Source organism: Erinaceus europaeus, chromosome 5 (genome assembly GCF_950295315.1).
Source record: "Erinaceus europaeus chromosome 5, mEriEur2.1, whole genome shotgun sequence".
Taxonomy (NCBI): Eukaryota; Metazoa; Chordata; class Mammalia; order Eulipotyphla; family Erinaceidae; genus Erinaceus; species Erinaceus europaeus.
In genome coordinates, this window is record NC_080166.1 from 14,884,685 (window position 1) to 14,901,352 (window position 16,668).

Consider the following 16,668-nt stretch of genomic DNA (forward strand, 5'->3'; position numbering starts at 1 on the left):
CCTGGCTGGGCTCCATTTGTGGAAAAAACAGGTGCAAGTAGAGCAAGACTTGGAAGCTTGGGTTGAAACTATTAGTTTTAATCTGAACACTTCTTTCAGTTCGCCAGACTTTTTTTTTTTCATAGAAGGTTTTTGTTTACAGTTGAATTTTGGTGGCATTTATCCCTTGCTGTGTTTAACAATACAGTAAATGCCCAAGTATTCCTAATGCTTATGCCCAGTAGTACTACTGAAATCACAAGTACTCAAACTTTTTGTAGATAATAATCACATACACTATGACATATAACATATGATATGTAGTATCACAGACCTCCTACACTTCTTCCTTGTGTAAGAGATTCAGGTGCTTTGAACATGGGAGAGGAGTACAAAGTATCCAATATTGAGGATGCATGTCTTGAACCAGAGCAGGGTAGCCATGCAATCGATGAGGTCTGCTAGAAATGAGGCTGAAGTTAAAAGAGACATAAAGAGTTGGGTTTAACACAAAGACAAAGCAGGAAAAAAGGGAAGGGAACTGACAAGGTAGGAGAGGGAGACTGTAACAATACCCAGTGTTTTCCCCTCCTCTTTTAAATTAATGCTGTGAGTCTGTATTGGGAATGCAAAGCAGGTCAGGCTCTGGGTGTTTACAGAAGACACTTGGAAACAGACCAGGTCATTTAAATTTAAATTTCATAGTTTTCAATTTGTGGATTCTTCGTGTACTTTGCATTTCATGGAAACTCTGAGAGTTGCCACATAAAGAATGATTAGCAGACAGGAAATGAAAAGGCGAATTTTCTCTCCAGCTGACCCAAGGCAGCTTGGAAAAGATGAAGACTAACAAATGCAGATATTATGTTATCAGGCTAGAGATAGGCAGAAGGCAGACAGAACCTCCAGTTTTCCCAGAAGCCTTAGTTGATTGAGCTATTTGTACCCATCAGAGTTGTCTTGAAAAACAAACAGAACCATGTCCTGGAACCAGGATACGAGTGATGTTATCGGATCTATAATCATTTTATGAATAGACTGTGTGGAAGTGGGATGTGGAGGAGGACTTCGGTGGCTCCAGTAAAAAGTCCCATTAGAAGTGTTCTGGTAAAAAAAAAAAAAAATCAGAACTTGGGGCCTGGTAGTAGCGCACTGGGTAAAGTGCACATACTATGAAGCTCAAGGACAGGTGCAAGGATCCTGGTTCGACCCCTCAGCTCCCTACCTGTGGGGGGGGGGGTCACTTCACAAGAGGTGAAGCAGGTCTATCTTTCTGTCTTCCTCTCTGTCTTCCCCTTTTCTCTCAATTTCTGTCTGTTCTATCCAACAACAGCAGCAGCAGCAACAACAACAACAACAACAATGGAAAAAAGATGGCCATCAGGAGCAGTGGATTCCTAGTGCAGGCACCAAGCCCCAACGATAACCCTGGAGGCCAAAAAAAAAAAATCAGAATTAAAAGTAGGTGCTAAGTATGTCCACCACTTTAATTTATGACTAGAAGTCCCTTGAGAATATTTAATTTTGAAGCAGATAGAAATAAGGCCTGCTGTAGTTTTAAAATACAGCATAAACAAAGGGCCTAAGACAAAATTTGCCTCAACAAATAGGCAAAAGTGCTACTTGCTAATTCTAAATATTTATTTATTTACTTAATTGGATAGAGGCAGCCAGAAATCAAGAGGGAAGGGGGAGATAAAGAGGGAGAGAGACAGAGAGATACCTGCAGACCTGCTTCACCTCTTGCAAAGCTTTCTCACTACAGACTGGGTGCTCATACCTGGGTCCTTGCACATTGTAACCTGTGCTCTCAACCAGATGCACCACTACCAGTTCCCGCTACTTGTTAATCCTAAACCTGTGGCAAAATCATTTGATTAGTGCTGTGATTTGCTTTGTTAAGACATTGAGAGGGGGTGAGGGGAGATAGAGAAGAAGTGAGAATCAGAGACACCTTCCAGGTAAAACAGAATAGAAAATTGAGAGCAACATAAAGAGAGCACTGCTTTACCACTCATAAGGTTTCCCCTGCAGGTGGGCGTCTGGGGCTTGAGCTCACTGTTACACCACCTGGCCCCCACAGGTAGTGTTATTTTGTATGTTTTATTTATTTATTCTTAGACAGAAACAGAGCGAAATTGAGAGGGAAAGTGGAACTAAAGAGGGGGAGAGGGGAGTCAGGCGGTAGCGCAGTGGGTTAAGAGCACTTGGCGTAAAGTGCAATGACCATCATAAGGATCCCAGTTCGAGCCCCCAGCTCCCCACCTGCAGGGGAGTCACTTCACAGGTGGTGAAGCAGGTCTGCAGGTGTCTGTCTTTCTCTCTCCCTCTCTGTCTTCCCCTCCTCTCTCCATTTCTCTCTGTCCTATCCAACAATGACAACATCAATAACAACAATAATAACTACAACAACAATTTAAAAAAAAACAAGGACAAAAAAAGAGGGGAAGAGACAGAGACACCTGCTGGTGGGGACTCAGGGGCTTGAACCCAGGTCCTTGCACACTATAATGTCGGCTCTTAACCAGGGGCACCACCACCTGGCCCCACATGTAGTATTCTTATGAACAAAATCCCTGAGAATCTTTTCAAAGTTTGGACTCTTAGAAGAATAGTCTGTCCTCCTATTTATTAAACTTTTTGCCTGGCATTTCTGCTATGGATGACCCTGAAACTGAGCGTTCGCTCTGGATTTTGTTTTTCTTGCTGGTGTGAGAGCGGTTAGGCTCAGCACTTAATCATGTTCACATTTGGATGGCAGGGCAGAAATGCACTTCCTCATGGCATAGGATCACACAGGACCCTCCCCTTCACTGTTCCCTTTCCTCTGTCCTAAGCATCAATTCTGCTCACAGCTGTTGAGTTGCTGGTTCCTTCCAGGTAAAACATACTAGAGAATCGAGAGCAACATTAAGAGAGAACATGTGTTTACTCAACACTTGGTATGTGCCAGGCTCTGGTCCTAAGTGCTTTACATATACTGATCCTGATATTTCATCTTAATAACAAACCTGTTAAGTAGGTAATTTCATTATTCTTTTGAATTTTGTGTGAAGGGGAACCAGAGCACAGAAAAGGTAAACGACTTCACCTCTGTGCCTCTGTAGTCAAAGGCAAAGCCAGGGATCCAACTTAGTGGGCTTCTGTCATGACTTAGCACCAGCCAGGTACAGGTTCTTACTCTGAGTCTCTGCAATGATCTGGAAAAACTGTCTCCTGCTGAACAGCCAACTATTAAAGACTATTTAAAGACCGCGTTGTAAGCAGTAGCTATAATTTATTGGCTTTTAAGAGTCAGGATTGACGGAGGTCAGCTGAGAGGCTCTATTTCTTTCACCTAGAGTGTCAGTCTGGAGTTGGTGTGACTATATTAGAATGTCCCAAGATGGCATACTCATTTGCTTTGCTCTTGGTGCTGGCTGTTGACTGGAAGCTCCCTTGGGGTTATCAGTGATGCCCTGTTTTTCTTTCCACATGGCTTGAACTTTTCATAGGACTGCCGAGGCCCAAAAGCATAAAGGTGAAAGTTACAGATTTCAGCAAGATCCAACCCTGGACATGACATGGTTTGGTAGACCACATTCTCTTGGCTAAAGTCACAAATGGGGTTCAGCTGAAGAGAAGATAGGTCCTACTACTCATGTCTACCATCTGTTTGTTGGGGGGGGGAGGGAGGGAGAGAGAGAGAGGGATAAAGAGAGAAAGAGAACCAGAAGGGGTCAGGCAGTGGTGCACCTGGTTGAGCACACCTGTTGCAATGCGCAAGGACACAGGTTTGAGCCCCGGTCCCCATCTGCAGGGGGAAAGCTTCACTAGTGGTGAAGCAGGGTTGCAGGTGTGTGTCTGTCTCTCTTCCTCTCTTTCTCCCCCTACCTTCTCAATTTCTGGCTGTCTCTACCCAATAAATAAATATAATAATAAAAAATAAAAGTAAAAATATGAGAGAGAGAGAGAGAGAGAGTGCACACCAGAATGTCACTATAGCACTTGTGATTCCAGAGATTAAACTCAGGACCTTGTATTTAAGAATTCAATGCCTTAAGCATCACACCACCTTCTGGGCTACTATCTGCCCTTCTTTTAACTAGAAATAATAACCTTCAGTCCTACTATAATGGCTCTTGTCTGCCTACCCACGCCCTTGCAGCTAGTTCTCATCAAGCCCAGAAGGGTCAACAAACACCACCATCCCTTCTCTTCCTAGGCTCAGAAACAAAATAAGTTTTTTTTTTTTAAACAAAAAAAGCTCTAGAGGAGGGAGGTGGTGTGCCCAGTGTAGCGGGCATGGTACAGTGCACAAGGACCTGGGTTCAAGCCCCTGGGTCCCACCTATAGGGGAGAAGCTTCATGAGCAGTGAAGCAAGGCTGTAGCTCCGCTTATCTTTCTCCCTCTCTTATTCTGTCTCCTCCCCTTCCTTCTCAATTTATTTCTCTATCCAAAATAAATAAATAAATACATACATAAGTAAAAGTCTTGGAGATTCACTCATCATCGTGCTCAAGCACTTTCAAAAGTGATTAAAAACACAGTGTGGTAGCTGATGCTCTAAGGACTAAGGAGACAGAGAAGGGAAAAGGGCAGGTGACCTAGGCATAGGTGAGGGAGGCATGTTGTAGTGAGTCTAAAACCTTCATTTCACTGTTGGGTCCAAGCCTCTTCATTCCACTTACGACCCAGTAGAAGACTGACATATTCCCATCTCCCTTCCCCACAATGTAGTTGAACCCTAATCGCTGTGTCATTAGCCACGGGAGTTAATTAAGACATTCAAAGTAATTAGATACCTTTGCCATCCTACCTGCTTACAGAATCTATTTTATTGATTAACATATTCCAGTTGATGCATTAATGGCATATGAAGTGGAAAAGCTCATTTTGTTTTGCATCTCATAGGATGGTGTCAAGTTAATGACGCCTGAGAACATGTAAGAGCACATTTATTTTGAGATGTTGGTGACATTATAAATTGTCTTTCTATATTCAACTTGGTATCAGCTTTCAGTTTTTTCTCAAGACATGTAGATGTTTGAAGAGATAACACTGAGTAGGTAAACTCATGTTTAGGGGCCTTTTAAATTTGCTGCAAGGGACCCACACATAGAAACAAGATAATTTTTTTTCTTGTCATTTGCTTTTTCATTAATGCCATGGTTGTTTGCTTTTTTTTTTTTCTTTTCATACAGAGAGAGATGGAGATAGAAAAACAGGGAGAGAGGGGGAAGATACCACAACTTAAACTTCTCCCTCCCACAGTGGGGACTGGACTCGGATCTGGATCACGTTAATAGAGAAACAGAGAAAGAGACACCACAGCACCACTTGACCAGTGAAGCTCCCACTTCACCCTTGTAGGCTGGGGACTGCAGCTTTGAACTCTGGTCATGGTGCACTGTGACATGTGTACTCAACCGGATGTGCCGCTGGCCAGCCCCACCAGGAACATTGCAATGTTGGGTCTGACTATTTCACTTGTTCTATTGGCTAAGAGTTGAAGGCCTGCTGTGATTCACAGCGTAGGGGCTTACAAGTCCCTCTTACTTTATCTCTTGCCACCGAAGTGAAGTTATTTAATTATTTTTTAAAGGCTATTGGAATGGCTATTTTTTCCTAGTTATTTTAGATCAAGAGAAAGATGAGAGGAGGAGGAAAGAGAGAGAGAGAGAGAGAGAGAGAGAGAGAGAGAGAGAGAGAGAGGAGAGAAGTCAGAGCCATCACTGTCTGTCATCCATAAAGCTCTCTCCATGATCTTCCTATGTGGTGCTGGGTTCAAACTCAGGGCCTCAGACATGGTAGGGAGCATGTTCTATTGGTTGAGTTGTCTTCTGCGTAACCTAAATGACATTAATGACTACCTCCTCTTTCAATTCTTCATACCCAGATTTTAAATTTTTATTTATGGATTTATTTTTGCCACCAGGATTACTGTTGGGTCTTGGTGGTAGCACTACAAATCCATCACTCCCAATGTCCATTTTTTTCCTTTTTCTTTCTTTCTATTTTATTGAATAGGGCAGAGAGAAATTGAGAGGGGAGAAAGAGAGAGAGGGAGAGAGAGGGAAAGACAGGGAGAGAGAGAGACCTGCAGCATTGCTTCATCTCTCTTGAAGCTAATCCACTGCAGGTAGGAGCAGGGATTGAACCTGAGTTGTTGCACATGGTAACATCTGGACTCAGCTGGGAGCATCACCACCCGGCCCCTCTGCTTCTTCTTTAAACACTGATACTGTGTTAGCCGCAGCAGATCTTTCTAGAAGGGGGAGTGACACGGAAGTAGTCTTTTATTTTATTTTTAGAATGCTCCTGGGCACCTCAGCTGGGCCCATACCTCACCATGCAGGAAGGCCCAGGTTCAAACCTGATGCCACAGGAGAGGATCACAGCACCAGAGAAAGCTCTCCTAATGGCAGGGCAGTGCTGCGGTTTCTCCCTCTTGGCGTCTACCAATCTGAAATAAAAATGACAAAGTTGGTCTGGGAGTGGGAGAATGGTTTATGCAAGAGGCCCTGTTACTGCGAGAACATTTTTCATTTGTTTTAAGGATGCAAAAGCCAGAGCATCACTTAGCCTGGGACCTCAGCCATGCAAGTCCCGTGCTCTGCCACTGGGCTACTTCCTCACACACACCCATATTCATTTTGACCCATATTCTGGCAGCGAGGGGATCCATGATGGCAGCTTTCAGTCAGAGAGGAAGTGGAAACCAGCTAGCTTAACCTCGACTGTCTTTCTAAGCTACAGCAGCGGAAGCTTTCTTTCTTTCTTTCTTTCTTTCTTTCTTTCTTTCTTTCTTTCTTTCTTTCTTTCTTTCTCTTTCTCTCTTTTTTAAAAAATTGATTTAATAATGATCAGTAAGACCATAGGATAAGAGGGGTACAACTCCACACAATTCCCACCACTGCAGTTCCACATCCCCTCCTCTCCATTGGAAGCTTTCCTGTTCTTTACCTCTCTGGGAGCATGGACCCAGTATCATTATGGGGAGCAGAAGGTGGAAGGTCTGGCTTCTGTAACTGCTTTTCTGCTGAACATGGGAGTTGTCAGGTGGATCCACACTCCCAGCCTGTTTCTGTCTTTCCCTAGTGGGGCAGGGCTCTGGAGAGGTGAGGTTCCAGGACATATCAGTGAGGTCCTCTGCCCAGGGAAGTCAGGTTGGCATCATGGTAGCATCTGCAACTTCGTGGCAGAGTAATGGAGCTGAAGAGTAGGCATAGAACCTATTTCTAAAGGAAGTTTTTAAAAAAATATTTATTTATTTTCCCTTTTGTTGATCTTGTTGTTTTATTGTTGTAGTTATTGATGTCTTCGTTGTTGGATAGGACAGAGAGAAATGGAAAGAGGAGGGAAAGACAGAGAGAAAGACAGACACCTGCAGACCTGCTTCACCGCCTGTGAAGCGACTCCCCCTCCCTGTGGAACCTATTTCTAAAGCGTTTACATGATGTTAATTAGCTCCCTGAGATTAGTGTCATTACCATTTTCCTGGATGGAGCTTTCTCAGGACAGAGTTATTGCTTCTGTCAGAAAAGACCAAACGGTTCATACAAGAGAGCTGGGGCACTGGAGAAAGCTAACAGATCTTCATAGAAAGTGGACTGTGGGGAGTCGGGCAGTAACACAGCGGGTTAAGCGCACGTGGAGCAGAGCGCAGGGACCGGTTCGAGCCCCCTGCTCCCCACCTGAAGGGGAGTCGCTTCACAGGCGGTGAAGCAGGTCTGCAGGTGTCTGTCTTTCTCTCCCCCTCTCTGTCCTTCCCTCCTCTCTCCATTTCTCTCTGTCCTACCCAACGACAACGACAACAATAATAACTACAACAATAAAACAACAAGGGCAACAAAAGGGAATAAATAAATAAATATTAAAAAAAAAAAAAGAAAGAACGTGGACTGTGACTGTGAACGTGAAGGGAGGAAATGCGGAGCCAGCTCGTGGTCGGCAGCGCACGCGTCACCGGTCACATGGCAGGCACAGTGCTTCATTCTTGGAATAAAAATGTCTGAGGATGCGACTTGGCCACCACTTTGAGTGCTCTTCTAGCCATGGCTCTCACCAACCTTTTCTGTGGGTTAAATAGCCAAGGATGGGTGAGGGGGAGGTAAGTTTTTTGTTTTTCTTATTAGTGATTTAATATTGATTTAAAAAAAATTATAAGGTAACTGGTATAATTCCAAACTGCTCCCGTTACCAGAGTTCTGTCCCCATTCTCTTTATTGGAAACTGGTCACAGATAGGGGTTGACTATTATTTCTTTTTAAAATTTATTTATTTTAATATTTATTAATTCCCTTTTGTTGCCCTTGTAGTTATTATTGTTGCTGTTATTTATGTTGTTGTTGTTGTTGGGTAGGACAGAGAGAAATGGAAAGAGGAGGGGAAGACAGAGGGGGAGAGAAAGACACCTGCAGAACTACTTCACCACCTGTGAAGCAACTCCCCTGCAGGTGGGGAGTCGGGGGCCCGAACATGGACTATTATTTCTATGCCTGCTTGTCTGTCTGTCTGTCTGTCTGTCTGTCTGTCTGTCTGTCTATCTATCTTTTCATGCCTTCTCTTGTTTTCTAAGTCACACCTGCACCTATTACTACTGCCAGATGTCTTTGCTTTTTACAAGGGAAGCTTCTTCAGTCCCATACTTGAACAACAGGGAAGCAATGCTAACATGTCCTATTTATATGCACTCACTGCTGTAGTTTGTAGATAATTAAAAATGTCAAAATAAGCCAAGAACACATGACAAGGCAGTTTTTTCTCCTTTGAGACCGTTCGTTTTGATTTCCTTTGCTTGCTAGAGCTCAAAACACAGGACACATCTTCTTTTTACTCTGTCTTTAGAGAAGGCAGACTCTTCACTGATGGATGACACGGGTCACCTGTACTTCATGCGCTGATGCACATACAGAGCATGGGTGGAGAGATTTTCATGATTTAGCCAGATGGTGGTAAAAAGAGAGAGGCCATTTAGGGTACTGTATGCTGGTGACCGCCCCATTTAAAGTGGAGAAGATTGAGGATGATGTCTTTCCAAAGGTGACAAACTCCAGAACTTTCTGCACACATGATGGCATTTTCTGTGGCCCAGCTTTCCTGGCATATTGAAGTACATGTAACTCTCTCAGTGTGTTTTCTCCATGGATCTGCCTAAAGAAGGAGTCTTCTCTTTGGTGGAGTTTGGAAAGCTCATTGGTCAAAGCAAGTTAGGTTGGCAGTCATTGCTGGGTGGTGCAGGAACCCTGTCATAGCTCCAAGCTGTCTTCCCTTGATAGCATTTGTCTTTGTTCTTTAAGCCAGAGGACAGTTGGTTTTCATTGTAAAGTTTCAGATCTTTACAGTCTTCAATCTCTGAGTTTGAGAGCCAACATAGCTCCTGTCCTAGTGTGAAAGTAGCCAGACATTTTATAAATGAATGAAAGTGGCAGTGCCGATAAACTATTACTTGTAGACTCTCAGATTCAAACTTTATAGAACTTCAATGTGTTAGGCAGTAATAGCCTTTGATTTTTTTTCCCCTCTCTTCCAACTATTTAATTAAAAACCTGCAGGTGACAAAAACCAGGTGGTGAGGCAGATTTGACCCACCTGGACCTAGTGGTTGTTAGTGCACCTCTAATTTAAACAAAAGGTATACTGGTGTGGATCTAGGTGTTCTCTGATGTTTTATAAAATTAAATGGGTGATGTGATATGTGTGTGTGTGTGTGTGTGTGTGTGTGTGTGTGTGTTTGTGTTTGCCTCCAGGGTTATCACTGGGGCTCAGTGCATGCACTAGGAATCCACTGCTCCTGGAGGCTATTTTTTCCCTTTGGTTGCCCTTGTTGTTTATCATTGTTGTTGTTATTGGATAGGACAGAGAGAAATTGAGAGAGGAGGGGGAGATAGAGAGGGGAGAGAAAGATACCTGCAGACCAGCTTCACTGCCTGTGGAGTGACTACCACCCCCCCCCCACACACACACCCTCCCCCCCCACCTGGTGGGGAGCCTGGGCTCAAACTGGGATCTTTGAACTTTGCCTCCATGTGAGCTTAACCTGCTGCGCCACCGCCCAGCCCCCAGGTGATGTATTTTTAAAAGTTATCTATTTATCATTTTCGGGTGATGTTCTATCATAGATGTCTATCATTTGGAAGTGATGGCAGCACTGACTATGGCTCTGTAACAAAATGCTATTAACTTACTCTCTCTTTTTTAGATTAAATACTTAAACCATTGTTTTTTCTAATGAGTTTCCTGGTTATATCAGCCTCAGAGGCTCTGCTTCTCAGTCTTTCTCTTTACTTCTGTACTCTTGGACTTCAAATCTTTTAATTTTTTCCCTAACTAGAGCACTGCTTAGCTTTGGTGTGTGTTGGTGCAGTGGATTGAACCTGGGACCTCGTAGCCTCAGGCATGGGAGGCTATTTGCATAACCATTATGCTATCTCCTCTGCTGTGGATGTCACATCTTAACTCCCAGAAGTAAATGTAGTTAAGTCAGAAACAGAAGGCCAGGCCATCTCAGAATAAGGTCTCAGACCACCCTCTGCTCTCAGTAAGATTCTCCCTTTTTGAATCTCAAAATCATAATTGGTTTGGGTTGTCTAGGAATTCCAAACTGGCCTTCTTAAGAGAAGGCAAGAACCTAGCAGTTACTGTAAATTGTTGTAAAGTCTTGTAGAACTTACAACTTCCAATTCACTTACCTGGTCAAGTGCTCACATCAGAGACATTCTATGACTACTTGAGGTCTGAATGAATGAGTAAATGAATGACCGAGTGAATGAGTAAGCAAGTATTTGTAAGGTGAGCAGACTCGCTCGTGGTGGCCATGTTCCAGCTTCCGCAGTGAGAATGAGCCCTCTGGAACTCCAGCTTCATTCCTTGCTCACATGAGTCATTTACTAGTTGCTGAATTTTCAGCTCATTCTGAAATGAATCTGCTAATAATCCCATTCTGAATCTGCAGGAGCCAATACATTTGGTCCTCTAGATCATAAGAAAAAGCCCTAAGTAGAGGATCTTAACAGACTAGTTTGCAGTGAGACATAGCTGCTCTTTTCAAAACTTAAAATGCCATCATAATAAAAGAGGCAGAGAATGTGAGCCCACCCATACATGAAGCCCTGGCTTCCTCAAGGTTGTCCCTGGTGGACGGATCTCATCTTGCATTTGTCTGAAGGATGTGAATGATTTGTTTGGGCTTTTATTGTAGGATTTCTGTGGGTGCGGCTTAGCTGCTGCATGTCTTTGGAGCACCATTACTTTTGAGTGTGAACGAAAGGTTCCCTTTTTTGTACAGTTGGGAAAGTGGTTTCCCCCCTGGTGATTCTGATGCTGAATCCAGAGAGACCCAAGAGAACAGACAGTTTCCTTTTTTTAGTTGTGGTCTTCTTGATGTTGGCTGGGAGGGCTTTGGGTTGGGGCCAGAACAAAGGGAACTCAACTTCTCTCATTGTCGAACCTTCTACGGGTTGGATGGGGATGAATGACTTGCAGGGCAACTTAAGAGTGCTTCAGAGTGCTTTAAGAGTGCTTCGGAACCTGCAGTGTGTCAGGAGCTGGAAGGAGGAGGAGATAATCCCTGACAATTACAAGTTAATGACTGGCAGACGCCCAGTACTCAGCCAAGAAAAACTGCAGCCGGCTCCAAGGTTCTGTCTCCTTGGATCTGTGACAGTTTTTTTCTCTACAAGCAGGACTCATCATTCAACTGTTGCACTCTTGTAACCAAGCACAGACCCCTGGAAGCAGACAGAGATGGAGTAGACTGAACTGAGCAGAAAAACACAACAAATACCTACCTAAGTCAGCAAGGCAACCTTATTACTGTTGGTTATTGTACTGTCATTTTAAACCAAATGAAGCCTCCATATTAAACGGAGATGGATAGGGACTGGAGGGCTTGTGGTGGCCATTTTTCTTTGGGTAGAGATGAGAGACAGAGAGGTAGAGAGAGACAGAGAAAAGGGGAGACCTTGCAGCATTGCTCTCACCACCTGTGAAGCTTTCTCCCTGCAGGAGGCGGGGGACTAGGGACTCACCAGAGTTCACCAGAGCAACTGAATTATGCAAGCCCAGAAGCCCAGCAATAACTCTGGTTGTCGAAGTAAAACAAGCATAAAGACAAGTTGTAAAAAGAAAGAGAGAAAAGAAATTGCAAGACCACCCACGTCCAGCAATCAGCCCCAGCCAGCCCTGCTCCCACTGCCACTGGCCCACCCTCCTTTCGACCACTAACTGACTCCATGTTGTTAGCAGTGTCCCCTGGTTTGTGTGTGTCTAGTCTGTTCATCTGTCTGACCTCCTTTATTGCAAAGGGAATTTTATTGAAGGGACACTTCTTCCTGCTTCCCCTAGCTGTGGTTTGCTCTGGACACTACCATTTGCAAGCTGCCAGTCCTGAGCAGGTCTTTCTCTCTGAGTTCATCTGGGCAGATTGCACGTGGGCGGTGTGTTTGTCTTCTTTCTGTCCAGTGCCTTTGCCTTCTTGGTCTTTTTGTTGCCTTTCTCCATTTGGGATGCTAATTATCTGCGGGGTGCATAGGCTTCTTCTGCCAGGGGCCACCCCTATTTGAGGACCCCCCTGAGTGTACCTTTGTTATTTAAACCTGGCCTTGACATTTTGCCCAGAGACTCTCCTGGACTCTAGAGTCACAAAATAGTAAAAGTTTAGACTAACATAGACTGGTTTCAGGACTTTTACACTGGCTTGCCTTGTTTTGGTTAGCGTGCTTAATTTTGTTTTATTTTAATTAAAAAATTAAATTCCAAATAAATGAATGTGAATATTCCAAACGCACGCACAGAGCTCAAAGCTCTTTTGGCTGTACTTTTTGCTTCCAAAGAGGAAACTGGTTACAGGAGTGGAAAGGCCAGAGCAGAGTCACTGGTCACTGCAATGGATGAACCTGGCAGGTGTTTTCTTAGCCAGGTGATCATGATGAACACTCTGTAATCTTCTTTCCACAAACCCATCAAGGCCAACCAATCAACCAACCAAACACCACCCTGGCCTGACGATAAAAAGCACAAGGCCAAACCAAATTGAGGGGCCGTCTACAGGACACCTGGCCAGCACCCCTCAATACTGATAACACAGAACAAGTCCAGGAGGTAGCTCGTGGGGTCGAGCACATTCTTTGCCATGTCCAAACACCAAAATTTGATGCTAGTACCACATGGAAACATCATGGATAACACCTGAAAGGTCCCTGGATGGCAGAACCATACTGTGGCCTGCCTCTCTCTCTCTCTCTCTCTCTCTCTCTCTCTCTCTCATATCCTGCCCTTATATCTGAAATAGAAAGGAGTGGATCATAAAGTAATTACATTTTTATTTGTCTAAGGACCGTCCATCCAGTCTTCCTCAGGGACTTCCCAAGTTTGCATGCCCATCAGCAGGGAAGCAGGAGGTCCCTTTTCTCCACAACCTCTCTACCACCTGTCATTTCCTGGTGTGTTGATGGAAGGAAGCTCTTCTCTCAGGTGTGAGATGGAATCACAGCGTAGATTTAATTTGCATTTCTCTAATGTTAAGTGAAGTGGGGCATTTCTTCATGTGGGCCATGTTACCTTATGATTCAGCAATTTGCCTTTAGGCATTTATCTAACATGAATTAAAAGGGACAAATGCAGCCTGTGTTCATAGCTGCATTACTCACAATAGCCAAGGAGTGGAAGCAGGCTGAATGCCCATCCACAGGTGACTGGCCAAAGAAACTATGGGACATATATAGTCCTTGGCATATTACTCTGCAATCAGAAAAGATGATATTATGCCCTTTGTGACAAAATGGATGGAATTGGAAGTGATGATGCTTAGTGTAATAAGTAAAGAGATGAAAGACTGGATGGCTTCACTCATGTGGAATCTAGAGAACTTATTTACATGAATGTGCCAAAAAAAAAAAAAAGAAAGAAAGAAAGAAGGAAAATAAAAGCAGAAGCAAGCAAGCTGTTTCTAAGACTTAAGAGGACTGTGGCAGTTATCTTCTGGAGGTGGGGGACACAGAACTTTAGTGGTGGGTGTGCTGTGCATCTACGCCCTGTCCTCTTACAATCTTGTTACAAACTGTTAATCACACGTTAAAAAACGGACGAAAGATAAAGGATGGAGGAGGGCACAGAATTCATCTGCTAGGGCATGTGAAACAACGCCAGTGTAACTTTCTTTATATGCAAGGATTCTGCTTTATTAGATGTTTTCAAATGTTCGTAATGAAAAAAGAAGTCGGGTTTCATTCAATGAGCAATCAATGGGAAGCCAGTGGAGCAACTGGGAATGAAGAGCTACATGTTGACAGTCATGAGAGATGGCTTAGGCTGCTCTGTGGGGACCACACTGGACGGAGGCCGCCCTGATGGCTGGGAGGCTCTAACTCCCTGCCTCAGTGGAGGAAGAAGATGAAACAGTGTCCCCTGCTCGGGTGGTGTCCACAGAGCTGCAGAAAAGTGTTTCTGCTTGCAAAATGCTTTGGAAGTAGAAGCAACAGGCTCTCTACAAATTTGTTTCTTGGTGATGTATTCGGTGACGTACAGCCTCTGAACTGATTTCACACTACTTATGGTCTTTATCTGAGTTAGTGTCGTTGTTCCTGTCCTTTGGTGTAGAAATGTTGTGATGGGTTGTAGGATGTGAGTCTCGATTCTGCCAAGGTGAGGGGTCTTCCATAATATATCGACTGTGCACTGTATCCTTAGAACAGTCTATATAGTATGGAATTATGAAACACATACGGCCAAAGTGTTTTGGGCAAGGGATTTTTATCTTGGCATGTGGTTTATCCTGGGAAATAGTCACATGCCCTGGAGGAGAACATATTGTGCTATTGAACAGTGTATTTTATAAATGGCTGGTATAGTTTACAGTTTTGTCCAAGTCTTCTCTTCCCTTGATTTTCTGTCTGTTTAAAAATGGAGCACTGAAGTCTCTATCTCTCACTGTTGAGCTATCTTGCTCTCTCTTCTGTCAGTGTTTATTTTATGCATTTTTGACACTGCTATTAGGTGAAAATAGGTGTCTACTATATCTTCTTGGTGGATTGACCGTTAAATCACTAGAAAATGTCCTTTGTCTTGAGTTTTCTTTTTCTTTTTGTCTTAGCTTATCATTTAAAAATTTTTTTTTATTTTTTAAATATTTATTTTATTTATTTATTCCCTTTTGTTGCCCTTATTGTTTTATTGTTGTTGTCATTGTTGGATAGGACAGAGAGAAATGGAGAGAGGAGGGGAAGACAGAGAGGAGGAGAGAAAGATAGACACCTGCAGACCTGCTTCACCGCCTGTGAAGCGACTCCCCTGCAGGTGGGGAGCCGGGTTCGAACCGGGACCCTTATGCCAGTCCTTGTGCTTTGCGCCACCTGCGCTTAACCCGCTGCGCTACAGCCTGACTCCCTTGTCTTAGCTAATCATAATCACCTTCAGTTCCATCCATTTTGTCCTGGAGGACACAGTATCATCAGTTTTGGTATATCGCTGATTTTTTAAATATTGATTTTTCTATAGCCTGACACATGCTACATTGCTTAATAGTTTCCTGGAGTTTTCTGCTTCATTTGTTTTGAATTTTCTGCATATGTTTTTTAATTGTTTTATTATCTTTATTTATTGGATAGAGACAGGGAGAAATTGAAAGGGGAGGGGGTGATAGAGGGGGAAAGAGACAGAGACACCTGCAGTCCTGCTTCACCACTTGCAAAGCTCTCCCATGCAGGTGGGACTGGGGGCTCAAACCTGGGTCCTTGTGCACTGTAACCTGTGCACTGAACCAGGTGTGCCATCACCCAGCACTGTTTGGACTTTCCTTTGTGTGTGGTGTCAGATCATCTGCAGAGAGTAGTAGTTTTACTTCTTCCCTCCTCATCCGTTTCCCTTTTTCTTGCATGATTGTGATGGTGAGGGCTTCCAAGACTGTGCCAAGAAGCCGTCGTGAAAGTGGGCAGCCTTGCTTTGAGCCTACTTGGAGAGAGCTTTCAGTTTCTCACCAATTCGCGTGATGTTGGCTATAGATATGCTGTATGTGCCCTTTTTCTTTTCTTTTTTTAATATTTGTTTATTCCCTTTTGTTGCCCTTGTTGTTATCGATGTCATTGCTGTTGGATAGGACAGAGAGAAGTGGAGAAAGGAGGGGAAGACAGGGGGAGAGAAAGATTAAGACACCAACAGACCTGCTTCACCACCTGTGAAGCAACTCCCCTGCAGGTGGGGAGCCGGGGGCTTGGACCGGGATCTTTATGGTGGTCCTTGTGCTTTGCGCCACGTGCGCTTAACCCACTGCGCTACTGCCCGATTCCCGTGTGTGCCCTTTTATCTGAGAAAGATAGCCTCAAGTGGTGAAGCTCTGGCTCAACAATAAATAAATGAATACATAAATATGGAGTTGTAATTTTAGGTAGAGATCAGAGAAAGCTATTAATTCATGATCTTTTGAGTGGCAGTTTATTTTGTTTGTTTCCACTTAACAGATTACTAGAAACAGGGTATACTAGTATTTTTTATTTATTTATTTTTATCATGGTTAGTTTTACTTGAGAAATCACTCTGGTTTTTTGTTTTCCTTAAGTGAACAGAGCAGTCAACATGTCAGTATATCAAATGCCTCAACCATGGCCCAGTTTGTATGTCTGGGACTAGTTTGGTAAAGGTTCAAATGTTGGTTTAAGAGGCAAGGAGGTGTAGAGTGAGCAAGAAAAGGAATAATGGTGATGCATCCTTGA

The 16,668-nt window shown here is 43.7% G+C and overlaps 1 protein-coding gene and 1 long non-coding RNA gene across 2 annotated transcripts in view; both read left to right on the forward strand.

Annotated features, from left to right (window-relative positions):
• LOC132538590 (uncharacterized) overlaps window positions 1-16,668 on the forward strand; it is a 313,644-nt gene that overhangs the window by 88,554 nt on the left and 208,422 nt on the right. The window lies entirely within an intron of this gene.
• Window positions 1-16,668, forward strand: part of MARCHF11 (membrane associated ring-CH-type finger 11) — a 122,342-nt gene that overhangs the window by 3,985 nt on the left and 101,689 nt on the right. The gene's annotated exons all lie outside the window — the stretch shown is intronic.